General features: G+C 45.1%; 1 long non-coding RNA gene across 1 annotated transcript; it reads right to left on the reverse strand.

Annotated features, from left to right (window-relative positions):
- Positions 1-5588: 5588 nt before the first annotated feature.
- On the reverse strand, positions 5589-8824 carry LOC119452107 (uncharacterized). Its single transcript, XR_005191829.2, has 3 exons — positions 8696-8824; positions 7602-7739; positions 5589-5750 (listed from the first exon to the last, which is right to left on the reverse strand). It is a non-coding gene; the product is annotated as an uncharacterized LOC119452107 (long non-coding RNA).
- Between the last annotated feature and the right edge of the window lie 4584 nt (positions 8825-13408).

A 13408-nucleotide genomic window follows, 5' to 3' on the forward strand; every position in this document is an offset into this window, starting at 1 on the left:
TTAACCTTGGTACACTGAGGTTTCACCTAATAAAGAGAACATTTTAGCAAAGGGTTTCTATTAAATAAGAGTAACGCGTGTTCAAGATGAAATAATATCTGTAACTGCCAATTTAGTGAAATCAAAATGAATAAGTAACACCTAAAACAATGTTCTAGCCATTTTTTGTCTCGGTTCACGTTCCGCAGAAAGCTGTCTGGTTACAGCGTTTCACATAGACAGCTCTTCCTTATTAAAACTAAACCGGTGCAAAAATACGGACGCTTGCCGCCTAGCATTCTGGCTGGCACTTCAGACTAAAAACAATTTAAAAGATACATTTCATCAGCTTATTGCGCAAAGCACCAATGAGAACATGTTTCGGTAAAATGCATAGACGCAGAGAAAGGCTCTATAGCGTTAGCACTTACGGAACAGAACAGAGCTTCAAGGATCCCCGAATGGCGTGCTCAACAACACGTGAAATAATAATGAAATGAACATTTATGCCGCGTGACAACCCGATCGGATGAAAGAAAGAAAGGAATAGTAGCGACGTTTACAAGGGTAAGAAATCTCAGCTGCAGAGCAAATTACTACAGTGCAGAATGTTCTGACACTAATAAAGCTAAAAAGACAAAAATGTCGCAAGTACAGACGTTCACTCTTTCTCGTAATAACGTTCCTCCATTTCAGGCCCCTGAATACAGGCACCTGGCAGCTATATTTGCTGGTATGATCATGTTGATCACAGAGCCGGACATGCTAACCACAGTCTTAACGTAATTATTGTCTAGCTCCTAGCAATCTAAAATATTAATTTTTTAGAACTTTAGTAAAATCCTAATTTTAGTATGCATCTTCAACTTCGGATTATCATTAATATTTATCCTCGATACCATTCAACACCATGTAGCTCTGTTGCTTCACCTGTCCCCGCACAGGAATTGCGACCTTAATAAAATGCAATGGCGATTTCCTTTGCCTCTCTTTTTGTAATAAACTATTTCTTTTTTTCTTTTGAAAAAGTAGCAATTACAGTCCCAACCTAAGTAACGCTTTTTTACAATCAACCATTATTCATTTGGTGATGAAAAGGTGATCAGTGAATGATTGGTGTGCCCCTGCAGCTGCCGTAGCAATGGACCTTTTAATTATTTTCTTCCGACAACTAGCACAAATTTGCGCCACCCGTTCGCTTTCATCATTTGCATAGTCGGTGACGGAGGATTCAAGAAAGCCGTTAAAGGGAAACTTAAGTTACCGTACCATACTTCGCTGCTAAAATGTGTGTTGTCTTTCTATACGTGATGTCTATTAATCTGTATAATGCCACCAAAAATCTAACTCCTTAAGTGGGATAAGAGCGGGAAACGAGATCAGCAGCGGGAAGCCCATTCAATTCAATACCGTATTGAGGTGTACGTTAATGCATTTTGGTATAAGAGTCTCCAAAATTAAATGCCTGTTCCTAATTTGAAGGAAAGGGCACCTTAAATTTCCTCGCAGCAAGCCTATCACAACTACATATACTCATATGTAGTTGTGTAAATGGAGACTTGTGTAAATGGGAGACAGAAGTAATGCCAGCAGCACCAACGTTTGGCTGATGTTTTTGTAAGTCATAGCTTGCACATTACGACAAAAGACGCACTGGGGTCTCTGCAGATTACAGTGGCGTACTCGCACCTCCGCCACCATGGTGGACCTTGTAGAGAAAGCATTACTTTTAGTCAGCATTAATTGTGATTAACTTACACGACACCACGTATTTGGCCTTGTAGAAACGTTCCAGAGTGCAACAGTAAGATAAAAGACGCGCATCGAATTTCCAGGAAGAGCGCGTTACGTAACTTCTTTCTTCATCTTTATCTAGAAGATGACCGCGCTGACTTTTTATATGTAAATGTGTGGCTATGCGATGTACCTAGCGTGCCAAGCATCTAAATCGCTGGCTTGCACGAGTTTATTCGGATTGTTCAGCCATGCGTCTGCGCTCTAATGGTTCGAGCATCGATCTTCTGTGCTGGGGTGCCAGGGTTCGAAAGCGACCGTAGGACATTTTTATTTATTTTATTTCTGGCGGCAACGAGTGATATCTAGTGTCCCATGTTGGCCATAAACGGTCATAAATTCACCAACTGCAATGTGGGCTGGAAAAGCAAAACAAAGCTATAGTTTCGAAAACATGATTTTTCGCGCAAACATATCGCCGGTGTGTTAGCAGGAAGCGCATTGCCCCCTGTGTACCGCAGTTGCAAGTAACATATAAATAAATACGGCGACCAAGAATATAACGCGAGGGGGGACTCTCGCTCTCTCAGAAGTATACAGAGTGTTTTCAGCGAACATTTTCAAATTTTTTTAATGCTTGCCTGTGGCAGATAGCACAACTCTAGTTCATGAGCCGGTCTACAGAAAAAGAGGACATTACTTGCACAAAACACTGAAATGCATAATCGACTAATTAACAAAAATTACTAATTAAGTTTTTCATTACCTAAATTGAACTAACTAAAAAAATTTGCTAATTACAAACTCTAGCCGTGGAGTTCGCAAAGCGAATCCACTTGGAACGAAGTTTAACACAAAATGAAACAAAATACAACACACACAGAAGGCAAGCAAAAGCCACCGCGCTACAAGAAATGCTAAACAAAGAAAGCAACAAGGCAGAAAGAAATAAGGTACACGGACGCCTCAAGATGCAAGGCAGGGAGGTACGTTGCCTGCCTATAGCAAGCAGAACAAAGAGACAGCAGCTGCTTCAGTACCAGCTGGGACATTGATGTAGCCGATGTGGTCGCCATAGTAAAGGCCACACGGACCTGCCGTTAGGATGTGCCGGTCATCGTCGTCACACACTCGCTGGCAGCCTGTCTCCATTTTCGGGCAGCAAGAATTAGCAAGACCGCACTCAACATCATCAAGAACCAAGACATCCCTGAAACGTACATTGTCTGGACCCCGGGACACGAATCCTTGGTGGGAAACCAACCGGCCCACGCCACCGCCCGAGAACATGTACGCCGGGCAACTCCACCAGGACATCGCCAGACCAAGATGAAAGAATAGAAAGCAAATAGTACAACATTCTAGAACGTTATAAGAACAGGCGGGAATAGCCACCATCACTCTACAAGCTTAACAGAGACGAAGCTTTCATATTACTACGCCGACTTCCAATGGGAAAAATTACTCGCCGCGGTTGCTCAGTCAGCTAAGGTGTTGCGCTGCTGAGCACGAGATCGCGGGATCGAATCCCGGCGGCGGCGGCCGAATTTCGATGGAGGCGAAATGCAAAAGTGCCCGTGTGCTTGCGCTGTAGTGCGCGTTAAAGAACCCCAGGTGGTCAAAATTATTCCGCAGCCCTCCACTACGGCGTTCGTCATAATCAGAACTGGTTTTGGCACGTAAAATCCCAGAAAAAAAATCAGATGGGAAATTGAATCCACGGCATTTACAAACAAGATATACCCCTCAACATATACAAGAAACTGCCAATTCTGCAATACGCCAAACACCGTTTTCCACATGGTCTTGGAATAGAACAAAAAAAAAAAACGTGGACAGCGCCCATTCAAGCCCCAACAGAAGACCAGTGGGAGGGCCAACTGACAAGCCCAAATACCGAGGACCAGCTACATGGTAAACAGGGCTACGCTATCAGCACACAGCCACGGCTACCTGGAATAGGGTGGCCGTCCACCTTCGGGCATTAACAGCTTGACCTCCAAAATATTGTTTATTCGGTCACTCCTCAAAAATAAACACCATGCAAGTTCGTCCATACGGACAACTGACGCACGGCTGGCATACGCACAGCTGCATTAAAGCACTACACCGTGAAGAGGACACAATGCAAGGTGCCGTCCAGCAAACCAACAGTGCTAACAGGATGAGATACGCCATCTGACCCAATGACAGTGCTAACCATCTCGCTGGATACGAACAATGGCGCACAAGAACATCTCGAACCAACACGCCTCACAGTGAGGTCTGTGTTCTTTCTTCCCTTCTTCCTATCTTCCGTTTACATGTTACTATCCGCTTTTTCTTAAGAGCCACGCTCCAGTTGCCAGCCCTCCCCTTCCCTTACTTTCTCTTTCTCTCTCCGTATATTTCCACGTTTTCAGACTGCCACTATAACTGCTATAAACAAATAAGCGATGTTATATAGCAGTAATTAACCACTTATATAATTATATACATTTTATTTACAGACGATAATTGGCTTGTGTGTCCAAAGCTCCCCAAGTAATTTGTCTTCAAATTTTTCTTGCGCCCACTTGATATGTTTGGAATTCCGGGCAGGTTGTAGGCGGCCACTCTCATTCCCTGAGGCGTTGCATGTTTTAAACGATGTGGAGAATACCTTCAGCAGCCTTTTGAAGGCTGCATATTTATTCTGCAATAGTTGTTATTGAAAAGACTGAGTCGCTGTCGTAAATAAAAGAGACATATATCTTTTGTACTTGTATGCTGAGAAGCCATGGCGCGCGTTTCTCCTCCATGGGATTGGTTGCAAAAATTTTGTATTCACTGGGAGAAAAAAAAAGGAACAAAATGTTCTCCCTGAGTAAAAAACGCGAGGACTGAACGCGAGGACTGAACATATCAAAAACACCGCACACACACAGCTCAGACGTTGTCCAATTGTAGGTTTATTTGTGTTTTGCTTTTTCAACTGCGAGGCACTACTAGGAAGTGGACAAGTAATCGGGCCACGTCGGTCCTAGAGAATTTTGCATTCAGTCGCTGTGCTTGCGCGAACGCTCTCTATTATGAGCTACTGCGCTGCTCTGCTGTCTTCCATAGAATACACCAACCCAAATCCTCGCATACAGTACTCGCATACAGTAAGAAAAAAAATTGGAAAAAATTAGCTGCGGCTTAACTAAGTTATGCCTGGATGTGCGTAGCGCGAGGTACGGTTAATCTTATTGTTTAGCTTGGTTCTCTCCACGGTTACATCTTAATCGTTTAGCTTCCTGCGTCTGAGTCTTTGGGTTTGATTGTTACCTCTTGTTAAGTTATGGTTACATTAAAGACTAGACATTTTTGAAGTGCAGCGTATTCGTTTTGAAAGTCTTCATCTTGTTGTTCCTCAGTTGCCTCAAAGACGGTCAGGCGGGAGGATGGTCGGTGAGGCGGGAGGATAAGGCGTTGTCGTCCAGTGACTTGAACCCGTTTCCCAGCTAGCACAAAAGCGATAGAAAACTGCTTCCATACCGATTCGCCAAGACTAAATGAACGTCTGAAAGACGCACTAAAAAATCCGTGCAGTCCGTTTAGAAGGCGATAAACGGTCGTATATCGTTGCTAATGTCCGGCGGATATGACTATTGCAAGAAGTTCTAGAATCCTGCTTAAAGTAGTTTCGAAAAATCCCGTCTTGAAATGGGATTTTGTAAGACCATTAAAAGCATTTAAAAATACAGATTGAATCCTGCTTCAATCAGGATTTTGATATCCGTTTTCTTTCACCCTCCCCTCTAGCGCCCCCCTCGTCTCCCTTTCCATCCCTCTCCCCATGCCCCTGCGGCGTTTCGCCAGCCGGCGGCCTGCAGGTTTGCGTTGTGCAATACACGAAACACATACAGCAATAACATTTTTTTATTGCAAAAAGTAAACACGACGACTAGACAAGCTAGCGATCAACATTAAATGTGAGTGCCGCCGAGTAACGTCCATTACAGGTATCGAGCTTCATAAACCTGGTTTCGAACAGGCTGCTGGGCTGTAGCTCCTTACTTCAGCAGGTCTTCTTACTGCAAAAACATTAGGAATGTGTAAAACGCATGTTAACAGAAGCACACTTTTCTTAGTGAACGTTTAGTTTTTTCAATGCCTTGGCAATAAGCACTGAAATATATCTTGGCAATGGGCAGCACTACAATATGTTATATATTGGTCCCAGCACACAGTTTTCGAGCATTCCACCTTCATTAACATGGTTCTAACACTAACAGATCACAAGTGAAATTCTCTTCTGTTGCCTTGAAGACATACTTTACATCTAACTGAAGGTGTTGCATGTACAATAGCCAACCAGTGTAAGTGTCGGCTGTTTTGCTAGCTTTCAGGAGGCTGTTGTGTTGACTAGCTGGCGACTGGTAGATGACAGCAGCCTCCTAAACATGTGCGAAGTAGGTATCAATTAGCATTCAAAGAAAGGAATAAATGCATTTCTGATAATGTTGTACGAGAAAATAGGTAAGTGCGGCTCTGCAAAGGCACAGCTTCAGTGTGACAGCATTGTTGCACCACCCCAATTTTATTTGCCACAGATCACATAGCCAATTCAGAAATGGCGAAGGCTTGAGCATATACCTCAATACCCCAGCGTATCAAACACATCGCATACTTCAGATTGAGCAAATATATTGCGATTCCTTAAAAAATAAAAGACAGCAGACGAGTGCAACCTTGAGTAACTGCGACCATTTGCAGCACGGCTGCTTCAAGCGGATACAGTAAGAACTTCAGTTGCTGGTAATTAAAGCATTAAAATGTTGCACGCCTATGACTTGCCTGCTTGAAACCCTCCACACAATAAAATTACCAAGCACTTGTAAAGAATTTTTTTAGAAAAAGAGTGAGTCATCCACACATTTAACTTGGTGAGAACATAAGCCGTAATTTTCCACCCAGTTTCACTAACTTTGACCTTCGTGACATTTATAGTTACGCAAGCCAATGGGTTAACCTCGTGCAGTTTATAAAACAGTTATGCGCTCTAGAGTGCTTGCATACGCAATTTATTGCTTACACCGAAATGAACCCACACACTAATACTCACACACAGCGCGCGGCGACGATTTCATCGCCGTTGTACTTTATAGGGAATATCACGGCGACGACTACGACGGCGGCAAAAATGAGCTTGGAGTGTCCATACAATTGCAATAGCAATAAGAGAAATAGAACCGCGGCGGAAATTTCTCTCTCTCAGATGACAAGGTCGCCGTTTCTTGGTCGCGCCGTAACACGCGTGTACGAGTCGATGTCCAAGCCAACGCTTCGGCTGCGACGCGGAGGGAAGCAACGACGGAGCCCCACTCCGGCCAACGAAACCGCCCACAACCGGCCAACGCTCGCTTCAACGGCGGGAAACGAAAGGGAGAGGGCTAAGCTGGCGCCGGGCAGGCGGGAGCGGCGGCGGGCGTGCGCGGAGACAGTCGAAGGTGGGGGTGCTACGACGGATTTGAGAGGGAGGGCGGGAGGGTGAGGGGAGCCACCGAAGCGACGGGGTCACCGCTACAGTGTATCACCGCTGTCGAAGCCGCTTTTCTGCTGCCCTCCTCTCGACGTGTCCGCGCGCGCCCGGCGCCGCCGCCCGCTCCCCGAAGCTTCGTTTTCTGCCATTATCGCGAAGCGAGCGTTGGCCGACATGGGCAGTCTCGTAGCCCTCGCTCTACATCTGCTTGCGCGCCATGACATATAACGACTCGCACCGTTCGTACGTCGTGCTATGGTGCACGAATTCTTCAGAAATAAGTCCTTCCTTTAATTCGAACAAACTTTCGGGCTCCTTCGAGTTCGAATTATCGAGATTTGACATGTATATGTGCCACGCTGAAAATTTAATTCGTACGACTTTAATATGAAATAACAGTTACCTGGGTTCTTGGAGTTCAGGAGTTTCGTGGTGGCCTTTTGGGCGGCTGCGTTTTCCTCTGCCCCTTTCGGCACCTGTAGAGGGTACATGATTGGTGTCTTCACCCTCACGCGCCTTCTCTTTGCACGTAGGTATGTGCCTGCATAGCAAGTTACAAAAAAAAAAAAAAAAAAAAAAAAAAAAAACTCTAGTGACTATTACAACAGTATATAGGAATTTTTTTTCTTTTTTAACAGAATTTAGTTACTGCACATACTTGTACAAAAAAAAAAGAACGCCAGTGCGACCTCAAAATTTATTTGCTGCATGACTGAAGCCAAAAAATGTTAAGTATCGTAAAAAGAAGATGCTGTAAATAGCTGCACGGTCTGATTATGTTACAAAAAACATAGCAACAGTGCACTACATACAGGGTGTTTCATTTAACTTTAGCCAAACTTTAAAAATATGCAAGTGCCACGTACCTGGACAGAACCAAGTGTCATTGGCGATACTCAGATTATTTTTAGTTAGATAACTTGTTCTAATTAATTAACTATTCAATTATTATAGTTAGATGAAAAGTGTAAATGAGAAGACTGTAAAGCAACATGAGAAACCCCCGATACCGCTTTCTGTTGCTCAATACCTGCTACATAAAGTGCTTTTTCAACTGTGACAGATGCCCGCCAATACACGCAAACTGCCTCGAGCGGCCAGTCGTTCGGCAGTTTTGCGTGTATTCGCGGGCATCTTTCACGCTCGGAAAAACACACGAGTGATCTTGCACAAGAGCGTCAACAGAAGAATACCGAGGCTACGCGAAGATTGTAGCACGTCTCATCATTCCGCGCAAAACGGGAATGTCATCGTCATCCTAACGATCACCAGTCAACGAAACGTCACAGAGGTAATTTTAGACAGCTTTGGCAAACCTGAATACGCTCACAATAAAAGAAACATACGCAGACGTAAACATGCCTCTTAAAAATATTAGAGATTCCATTAAAATCAAGGCGCTTTCATTGCAGACTTCATTACTGCCTAAAACTCCCGCCTGAAAAGCGCTGTAAATAATTAAACACGACAGGTGTCAAAATGGCAGTGACTACTCACGTGAGCAAAGACGATGTGGAAGGCAGTCTGGCGCTCCGCAGTTCATGAACGAACACGCGTCAGGAACTTATCGGCTGGTCCTGACAAAAATAACGGTGAATGTAACTGCGGGTTCAAAAGTTTACGCAATCTGTAGGAAACCTGCGCGAGGGACTCAGTCCGCTCGGCTGCTCAGACTGCGTCGGCGCAAGCGATGACGGCGATGAGGCGTCACGCCACTCCTCGCTTTGTCAGGTAGCCGCTATGATACGTCGCGGCGCTGCATTCTCTTGCGACACACGCTGCTGCAATGCAGAAAAATACTCAGTGTACCTAAAGCACAGAAATGCTAGCTAATTTAACAAAGAAAATACAAAATGCGGCTGCTACCACAATGCTAGCGCCAACTTATAAACATAATTTGAAATAACAAAAGTTGAACTTTTTAATGCTTTATTCTTGGCACTTTGCGGTAGGTAGGTAGATTCCTAACTCGCTTTAATAATACAAAAAAAGTGATGTGCAACCTGTAATGGAATCGAACCTCTGCCGTACAGCACAGCAGCCGGTGCTCTAGCATCTAGACTACGGTGTCTTTTTCTTACTTTCAGTCAAAGTGAAACACGTTAACCATACAGACAAAAGGAAAACTGCGACAAACGATATCAAAACATTTTACAGTTTGAACCGTCAGTCCAGCTTGGCTGACATTGTCGTTTAACATTCTCTGAGCATTGTCAAGGGATCTACCTTCGACAGCGACTCATGCAGAAACACAGCAATCATGCGTTCTCAAGTTTCCTTCAAAGAAAAATGGCAATATTCGCTAGGAGGGACAGATCGCGTTGAAGTGTATCGAGGAGTGTTCAACAATGTCCTCGCGTCGATGACAAAATCAACGTCGACAGTGGTGCTTAGTTTCCGGAGAAGTTCAGAAACTGCTACATGCGGAATGCGGTGACTTGTAACCCATGATGCAAGCCATGCTTGAAATTCCACACATTACCTGGACATAGACTTGCCGGATTTTATGGAGATGGTGATGCATCGTCCGAAGAATCTCCATTTTTAAAGCCCGCGCTCATAGGAGAGTCGTGTTGTGGAACAAAATATTAACCAGCAATGTCTTGCGTATGTGCGTCTACATCTCCTTTCAAGGCAAGGTAACTTTCGTGAAAACTATCCTCGGATTGAGCATGCTCATGTGGCGAGGATACTTCACTAGAAGCATGGTTACTACTTTCATTAACGTGCCATGAGACTTATTGGACGGTATTCGTGGCAACAGGACTGGAAGATATCAGTTCGTCATTAACTCTACGCCTCTTCTGACGGTCTGAAAGGTCAGCGTAACCTTTCTTCTTTATTGCGGACTTCGTTATGAGCATAAAGAGCAAGCGGCTTCCCCTTCAGTGCTCACTCACCACAATGCAAACACCCGCGCCTGGATTGATTGCACTCTCTTCTAACTGGGCGAAGCAAAAACAAAAACCAACGTACATTTTTTCCCGCCAAAAAGCAGAACAAAGAAAACAACAACAAAAAAAAACAATTAACTGTAGGCTGCTAGAACCGGCGATTTTAAACGTCTTCCAAAATCCGCCTTATAGCAAGATTTTCCATTCCGATTGAATCCTTCTCGATGTTGACTTCTTCAATCTAGATTTTTGACGGTCAAAGCGAAATATCCGTGAATAAGAATGATTATATCTCTTTTGTGCTAGCTGGGTTCGGGTGCTATCCTCATCTGAATCCACTCGCCTGGCCGCTTCGTACTTACGACTTCTCGAGGCGTGCGGCTCGCTGCGTCTTCTTGGTTTCGTGCTGACGACGAAGCCTGGCTTCTTTCAGTTTCTCCGACTCACTTTCTATATCTGCCGACGAATCCCATTGAGCCGCCCCTTCTATATATACACGGTGCAACGCCGGCTCCTGCTCTGTTGTTGCAACGCGGTTTCACCGGCTCCTCCTCTGATGTCATGCCAGATGGTGCGGCGAGCGGCGCTGCCAGCGGTGGTGGTTGCTAGACAACGGCTCAGCTCGCGGTGCGGCCACCGGCCACAGCGAAACGGCCAGAATAGGGCCAATGTAGCTCTCGCTACAAAAGAAAACCTGGTATAGGGTACTTCGCGAGTCCTTTATTCAAGCTATATGCTCTCAGCGCGCGCAGCACAGTCGCTGCGCGACTATATACAGGGTGCCCCAGGTATCTTTAGCCAGGGTTTAAAAATACTCCGATGCGCTCTAAGAAGATGCGACCAAATGCATTTTTCTTAGCATCGTATGGAGTGAGTCAGACTATTTCTTGTGTTCCGATTAATTGGTTAATTAGTCAAGAATAATTAATTAACTTCCGAAGCAACAAAGTTAGGCAAGTAATTCCTATTGAAAAGAAGTAGACTGGACTGTCAAACGCCCAATTAAAATGTTTCTAACTTTCTATCTATTCATAAATGGTGTTTTCCAGATTACTGCAGATGCCCGCGAAATACCCCCCCCCCCCAAAAAAAAAAAAAAAACACGTGACATACGCGCTTGCGCGCCGCGATTGCAGTGCTCTCAAACTTCGCGCGTACGAACGAACATCGTATTTAGCCGGGTGTACCGCCGCTTAATAGACGACAGGTCGAAGGCGAAGACGTTGGTTGTGTGATTTACGCCAGTGATATCGCTTCCCTCGTGGCCCTTCATGATTGCGATAAGCACTGCAGACGCAGCGAGTATATCGTTTGCGCTGCCGTAAGGAACGGTTGCGTCATTTCGCGTAGCTGTAAGGACAATAAATATGCCCGAAAAAAACTTTTTCAAAACGCTGGCAATGGCGGAATAACGGACACCTCAATGGCCATAGACAGTTTTTTGATTGATGTTACGTTTATTTGGCGACATGCGCTTTCACAACACCTACTCGAAGAGGTCACCTTGTGTTGCGATACAACACTGGGACCTTTTGAGCAAGTTTTCTCTCGCTGCCTTCAGTAAGATCGGTGAAATGTCGTGGCATACTTTAGTTATCCTCTCGTGTAAGTCTTCTGGGGTCGTCGTTTCCCTGTTGTTACGCGATCCTTAATGTAGCCCCTTAAAAAAAGTCAAGAGGGTGAAGGTCGGGCGACCTTGCCGGCCACTGAAGGGGCCCGTTTCTCTCAATCCACTGCCCTGGGAAGTTCAGATCAAGCCATGCGCGTCCTTCGCTAGAGCTGTGGGCTGGCACCCCATCATGCTGATACCACATCGCGCCAAGCCGAGCCAGCGGCATGTCGCAGCGGAAGTCTTCAACAGGCCCTTTAAGAATCTCACTTACGTACCTCCGGCTGATCAGGGTGTTGTTGAAAAATAGTGGGCCAATGATTTTGCTGTCATGTATGCCACACCAAACACTAAAAGACCATAGATATTGGTGGTGGGATTTTCCCAGCCAGTATGGATTTCGGTCACTCCAGTAGTGTGCATCGTGGACATTTACTTGAGAATTTCGGGAAAAGGTGGCCTCGTCAGTCCAGACTACCTTGCCTAGAAAGTCACAATCCTGTTCCACTTGAATCAAAATCCAATTCGCGAAGTCGAGTCTGTTTTGAAGATCCCTGGGCTCCAGGCATTGATGCAACTGCAGATGATAGGGGTGCAGTCCAGCTGCTTGCAAAATCCTCCAGACAGTTGATTTGGACACTCCAGTCTCCGCGCTCACGCTACGTGTGCTAGCGTGTGGATTCGTCGCCATATACGCCAACACATTGAAGCGCAGATCGTCACTTATTGGTGAAGCTCTTTGCCGCTTCCTTACAAAGCAGTCGTTTTCCTTCAATGACTCATAGTTATTCACTTAGGTCATCGGGCTAGGTCGCGTACCAGGGATCCAGCTACGAAATATTCTTGCAGCCTGCCGTCTCTGTCCTCCTGCAGCGCCTAGGGCAAGAACCATGTCTGGTTTTTCTTCGTGTGAATAAGGCATCGCAGTCGAAAGAACTTCGCTTCAACAGCCGACACACGAGTATGTCGCTTTCCGGAACTGTCACGTCTGTCAATCGCTTTATGCAGCGCGAGCGATAACGGTTGATGATTTCGATCGCACGACCACCTCCTGCTTCACAGCCCTATCGCTTTTAAGCGCGGTACACCCGGCTAAATGCGATGTTCATTGGTACGCGCGAAGTTTGAGAGCACTGCAAGCGCGTATGTCACGTGTTTTTTTGTTTTTTTTTTGTATTTCGCGGACATCTTCAGTAATCCGGAAAACACCAATTATGAATAGATTGAAAGTTAGAAACTTTTTAATTGGGCGATTGACAGACCAGTCGACTTCTTTTCTATAGGAATTACTTGCCTAACTTTGTTGCTTCGGAAGTTAATTATTTATATTGACTAATTAACCAATTAATCGGAACACAAAAAATTGTCTGACTCGCTCCGTACGATGGTAAGAAAAATGCATTTGGTTGCATCGTCTTAGCGCGCATCGGAGTATTTTTAAACCCTGGCTAAAGATAGCTGGGGCACCCTGTATATATGGAGATACATAGAGAGGAAACCGAATACAAAATTTATGGGAAGGCCGAAAATGTAATGAAGTGGTGGAAGTTCACCTATGACAGAAGCAACGATGTCCTCTGTCTCCACATGCTTTCTGCTAAGGGCATAGAAATACGACTGAAAAGCAGTGAATTAGGATTTCATTTATCCCACATGCGTAATGGACAAATTGTGCAACAGAAGGTCCCCGGATTGATGTATGTGGGC

Source organism: Dermacentor silvarum, chromosome 1 (genome assembly GCF_013339745.2).
Source record: "Dermacentor silvarum isolate Dsil-2018 chromosome 1, BIME_Dsil_1.4, whole genome shotgun sequence".
Taxonomy (NCBI): domain Eukaryota; kingdom Metazoa; phylum Arthropoda; class Arachnida; order Ixodida; family Ixodidae; genus Dermacentor; species Dermacentor silvarum.